Consider the following 6,088-nt stretch of genomic DNA (forward strand, 5'->3'; position numbering starts at 1 on the left):
CTATTTTTAGATCTCTAAGGGTTCTCCAAACATCTTTCCAAAAAGAATGTATTAATTTGCATTCCCACCAGCAGTGTAGAAGTGTTCCCTTTTCTCCACATCCACGCCAACATCTCTGGTCTTGGGATTTTGTGATATGGGCTAATATTACTGGAGTTAGATGATATCTCAAAGTACTTTTGATTTGCATTTCTCTGATGATTAAAGATGATGAGCATGTTTTCATATGTCTGTAGGCCGTGCACCTGTCTTCTTCAGAGAAGTTTCTCTTCAAGTCCCTTGCCCAGGCTGCGATGGGATCACTTGTTCTTTTCTTACTTATACATTTGCATTCTCTGTGGATTCTGGTTATTAAACTTTTGTCAGAGACATAACCTGCAAATATCTTCTCCCATTCTGAGGGCTGTTTGCTTGCTTTACTTACTGTGTTCTTGGCTGTGCAGAAGATTTTTAGTTTGATCATGTCCCAGTAGTGTATTTTTGAAGTTGCTTCAATTGCCTGGGGGGGTCCTCCTCATAAAATACTCGCCCAGATTGATTTCTTCAAGGGTTTTCCCTGTACTCTCTTCTAGTATTTTTACAGTTTCATGTCTTAAGTTTAAATCTTTAATCCAGTGAGAGTCTATCTTAGTTAATGGTGAAAGGTGTGAGTCCAGTTTCAGTCTTCTACAGGTCGCCAGCCAGTTCACCCAAAACCATTTGTTAAATAGGGAATCTTTTCCCCACTGAATGTTTTTAATTGGCTTGTCAAAGATCAAATAACGGTAAGTAGCTGGATTTATCTCTTGGTTCTCTATTCTGTTCCACACATCTACTTCTCTGTTTTTGTGCCAGTACCATGCTGTTTTGATCACTATCGATTTATAGTATAGTCTGAGGTCTGGTAGCGTGATTCCTCCTGCTTTGTTTTTATTTCTGAGTAATGTTTTGGCTATTCGAGGTTTTTTCTGATTCCATATAAAACGAAGTATTGTTTTTTCCAGATCTTTAAAGTATGACAGTGGAGCTTTAATAGGGATTGCATTGAAATTATATATTGCTTTGGGTAGTATAGACATTTTAACTATGTTGAGTCTTCCCAGCCATGAGCATGGTATGTTTTTCCATTTGTTAATATTTTCAGCTATTTCTTTTCTTAGAGTTTCATAGTTCTCTTTATAGAGATCTTTCACGTCCTTTGTTAGATAAATTCCCAAATATTTCATCTTCTTTGGCACTACTGTGAATGGGATAGAGTCCTTAACTGTTTTTTCAACTTGACTGTTGTTGGTATATATAAAGGCTACTGATTTATGAATGTTGATTTTGTAACCTGAGATGCTGCTGTATTCCTTGGTCACTTCTAAGAGTTTTGTAGTAGAATCCCTGGTGTTTTCCAGATATACAATCATATCAACTGCAAAGAGCAAAAGTTTGATCTCTTCTGACCCTATACGGATACCCTTGATCGCCTCTTCTTTTCTAATTGCAGTGGCTAAAACTTCCATTACAATGTTAAAGAGCAATGGAGACAATGGGCAGCCTTGTCAGGTTCCTGATCTGAGCGGTAATGATTTCAATTTAACTCCATTCAATACGATATTGGCTGTGGGTTTGCTGTAGATGGCCTCTATCAGTTTAAGAAATGTCCCTTCTCTACCAATTTTCTTAAGTGTTCTGATCATGAAGGGATGCTGGATATTATCAAAAGCTTTTTCTGCATCGATTGAGAGAATCATATGGTCTTTGTTTTTTAATTTGTTTATGTGCTGAATTATACTTATTGATTTACGTATATTGAACCAGCCTTGAGACCCTGGGATAAAACTGACTTGGTCATGATGTATAATTTGCTTGATGTGTTGCTGGATTCTGTTTGTTAGGATATTGTTGAATATTTTTGCATCTATATTCATTAGTGATATTGGTCTATAATTTTCTTTTCTTGTTGGGTCTTTTCCTGGTTTGGGGATCAGGGTGTTGTTTGCTTCATAGAACATGTTGGGTAGTCTTCCTTCTTTTTCTACATTTTGGAACAGGTTGAGTAACACAGGTACTAATTCCTCTTTAAAGGTTTGGTAGAATTCTGATGTGAAGCCACCTGGTCCCAGGCTTTTCTTTTTAGGGAGATTTTGTATGGTTGATGCTATTTCAGAACTTGATATGGGCCTGTTCAACATTTCCACCTGATTCTGGCTAAGTCTTGGAAGGTGATGTGCTTCCAAGTATTGGTCAATTTCCTTCAGATTTTCATATTTCTGAGAATAAAGTTTCTTGTAATATTCATTAAGGATTTTTTGAATTTCTGAGGAGTCTGTTGTTATTTTGTCTTTGTCGTTTCTGATTGATGAGATTAGAGATTTTACTCTTTTTTTCCTGGTTATGTTAGCCAAAGGTTTATCTATTTTATTGACCTTTTCTAAACACCAACTTTTTGATTTATTGATCTGTTGTATAATTTTTTTGTTTTCAATTTCATTTAATTCTGCTCTAATTGTGGTTATTTCTTTTTTTCTACTGGGTTTGGGGTTGGAATGTTCTTCCTTTTCCAGTTGCTTGAAATATCCCATTAAGTTGTTATCTTCCTCTCTTTCCGTTCTCTTGAGAAAGGCTTGCAGTGCTATAAATTTCCCTTTTAGAACTGCCTTTGCGGTGTCCCAGAGGTTCTGATAATTCATGTCTTCATTGTCATTTTGTTTCAAAAATTTGGCAATTTCCTTCTTAATCTCATCTCTGACCCAGCTATCATTCAGCATAAGGTTATTTAACTTCCATGTTTTTGTATGAGTATGCAGATTCCTGTTGTTACCGAGTTCAACTTTTATTCCATGGTGGTCTGAGAAGATGCAAGGAATAATTTCTATTCCTTTAAATTTACTGATGTTAGACTTGTGACCTAAAATGTGATCGATTTTGGAGTATGTTCCGTGGGCTGATGAGAAGTATGTGTTTGCAGTTTTGTTGGGATGAAATGTTCTATAGATATCTGCTAAATCCAAATGCTGGGTGGTTAGGTTTAAATCTAAAATTTCTTTCCTCAGCTTCTTATTGGAGGATCTATCCAACACTGACAATGGAGTGTTGAAATCTCCAACTATTATGGAGCTGGAGGAAATCAAGTTGCTCATGTCTGTTAGAGTTTCTCTTATAAATTGAGGTGCATTCTGGTTGGGTATTAATAATTGAAATCTCATCATATTGAGTATTACCATTAACAAATATGAAGTGACCATTCTTATCCTTCCTTACTTTTGTTGGTTTAAAGCCTATTGTATCTGCAAATAGAATTGCAACACCTGCTTTTTTCTGATTACCATTTTCCCGAAATATGGAGGACCATCCTTTCACCCTGAGGCTATATTTATCTTTTAAGGTAAGATGTGACTATTGTATGCAGCAAATATCTGGCCTGAGTTTTTGTATCCAGTCAGCTAACCTATGCCTCTTTAGAGGACGGTTTAAGCCATTCACATTAATGGAGAATATTGATAAGTCTGGTAAAATTTGGGGTTTTGAGTTTTTCAAAAGTCCAGTGGACACTTTTAATCCTTTCACCACTGTGGAAGTTGGAGTTTGATCAAAAGTTTTTGAGTGAATTTACTTTTGTGGTAGAGGATTGGGCTAGTCATTATGGAGGATAGGTCTGAGAATACCCTGAAGAGCTGGTTTGGTTATGGCAAATTTCTTCAACATATGAATGTCATTAAAGTACTTAATTTCTCCATCATAAATGAAACTCAGTTTAGCTGGATACAGGATCCGGGGTCGAAAGTTATTTTGCTTTAGGAGATTAAAAGTCGATGACCACCCTCTTCTGGCTTAAAAAGTTTCAGCAGAGAGATATGCAGTCAATTTAATATTCTTTCCTTTGTAGGTAATGGATTTCTTACATCGGGTCCCTTTCAGAATTTTCTCCTTCATATTAACTTTAGTGAAGTTAATTATAATATGCTTGGGGGATGTCTTATTTGGATTGAGTCATGCTGGGGTTTTGAAACTGTCCGCTATCTGAATTTCAGAATTTCTTGGCATGTCTAGAAAATTCTCTTTCATAATTTCATGGAGAAGGGTCTCTTTGCCTTGTGAAATTACTTCATCACTTTCAGGGATTCCAATGAGGTGGATATTAACCTTCTTCGAATTATCCCAGAGCTCTCTGAGAGAATGATCCATTTGACCATCTCCTCCTTAGAGAAGAATTTCCTCTTTTTCTTAGACACACTCTTGCCTGCCTCTTCAGGATCACTAACTACTGTTTCCTCCTTGGGTGAAGCTTTCATCTTCTTGGGAGGACTTATAATGCTAGTGTTCTCCTCAAGATCACTACTAACCAACTCTTCCTTGGAAAAAGATTTCTTTTTCTTGGGTTTAGAGACAGGGCTAGATGGGTGATCTTCCATTCCATTCTCCTGAGGAACCTCCTGGGGCTTTTGCTTTTTTGTCTTTTTGGGTTTTTCCACTGTATCCTCACACTCCTGCTGAGTGCTACTGCTGTTTTCTGAAGAAGCAAAGGCAAGTGCAGCCAGTCATTTCTTTTCCTTTTTCAAGCATTTCTTCTCCTGTTTCTCCAGTTTCCTAGAGATCTCAGCAGCCACTTCCTCTACATGAACCATTGCTTCCTTCATGACATCCAGATTCTTTTGTGGAATCTCTCCAATCTCATAGGAGGACAGCCACTCCTCAACTTGTTCCCAAAGCTTCTCCCCAAATACGCTCATGGGTATCTCAGAAAAACAATCGATTCATGAGGCAATACTGCATTTGTTTGCCAGGTATCGGGAGATTCGGCCTTTGTTCTTGGCAGCTGCTTAGCCAATGAAGATGGAGTGGAAAACAAGTCCATATTTTGGTGTGTTACCCCTTGTCTTCAGGGCTCTGAACAGGGCCTTTTCAGCCCAAAGGATCTGCACTGTGGATGCTAGATACTTGGCCAGTTGGTGAGGCTGCCAGCATGAGCGATGAGACATGCACCTACCACTTCTCCAATTATGGCTGACAGGCTGGGGGCTACTTGGCTCATCTTCAAGTGCAGGTATGTGTGGAGGCTCTGGCAGTACTCTGACAAAGACACCCCACAGCTGGAGTAGCTCTCGATGTTTATCAAGTCAATGGCAGATATGTCCATACCCATGGAGGACCGTGAGGCATCTAGAATAGCCTTAGCTTTGGCTCCATCCATCATTAATTCCTCCAGCTTCTCCAGCTTTTCCTCATTCAGCCCCCTTCAGTTTCCAATAAACTGGGCAACATGGCAGTATGTGGCATTGTTGTTGATGATCTTCACCAGTTCTGAAAAGTGATATCCATACCACTCCCAGACATGCGTAGAGAAGGTATTAATGTCTTTATCCTGCTGATCCAGGAGACTAATGGACTGGATGATCATATTGTCCACCCGGTTCACATTAAACTTAACTTTGGTACGAGAATAGCTGTGTCTCAGCCCCAATTGGGCTTTGCAAGCTGACCGATCATTCAGACCCTTCACCAGATTATGGAAGTGCAAACAAACTCCTCGCAGGACCTCAGCTATCACACCTCCAGTCTGGCAGTTGTACCCTAACTCCTCTTGTATTGCAGCACCAATCTTGGGATCCCCAACCCCCAAGAGTACTTTCTTCTTTTCGAATGGCAGATGGGTCTCCAAGAGCAGACGCAGATCCTCATGAACAACACCTTCAGACACTGCATTGGCATTTTCCAAGGCAACCTGAGATGAAGCAAAGGGACAAAAGGCCACTGGACAAACAATGTTGTGGAATTCGCCCAGGTTGAGCACAGACTCCTCTACCTGCGGCAGCAGCAGACTGATCTCCTCCACCTCCTTCAGCGCCAGCAGTGCGTAGCCAACCACGTGCTCGAACAGCACGTGCAACAATACCATGGTGCCCCCTCCTTGCTCCGCTCACACTCAGTGAGACTCTTTCTAAAAAAAAAAAAAAAAAGTCTCCACCTCACCTCTGCCAGAAAGAATGGAAGGCAATGGGATGCTGTGATATTAAATTTAGAACCAGGAAACATAGAACTTAGTATTAATATAAGGGAGAAGGGGAAATAATGAAAAAGTCCTTAAACACTGAAAATTAGTATAACCCTTATTATCAAAGCC

General features: G+C 39.4%; 1 pseudogene across 1 annotated transcript in view; it reads right to left on the bottom strand.

The window, feature by feature from the left end:
* The window catches only part of LOC128585572 (nucleolar protein 56-like), a 28,833-nt pseudogene extending 22,947 nt beyond the window's left edge, over nt 1-5,886 (bottom strand). The window contains exon 1 of the transcript XR_008380063.1: nt 4,158-5,886. The product of XR_008380063.1 is annotated as a nucleolar protein 56-like (transcript). The remainder of the gene's footprint in view (nt 1-4,157) is intronic.
* Nucleotides 5,887-6,088: the final 202 nt, after the last annotated feature.

Source organism: Nycticebus coucang, chromosome 5 (assembly GCF_027406575.1).
Source record: "Nycticebus coucang isolate mNycCou1 chromosome 5, mNycCou1.pri, whole genome shotgun sequence".
Classification (NCBI taxonomy): Eukaryota; Metazoa; Chordata; class Mammalia; order Primates; family Lorisidae; genus Nycticebus; species Nycticebus coucang.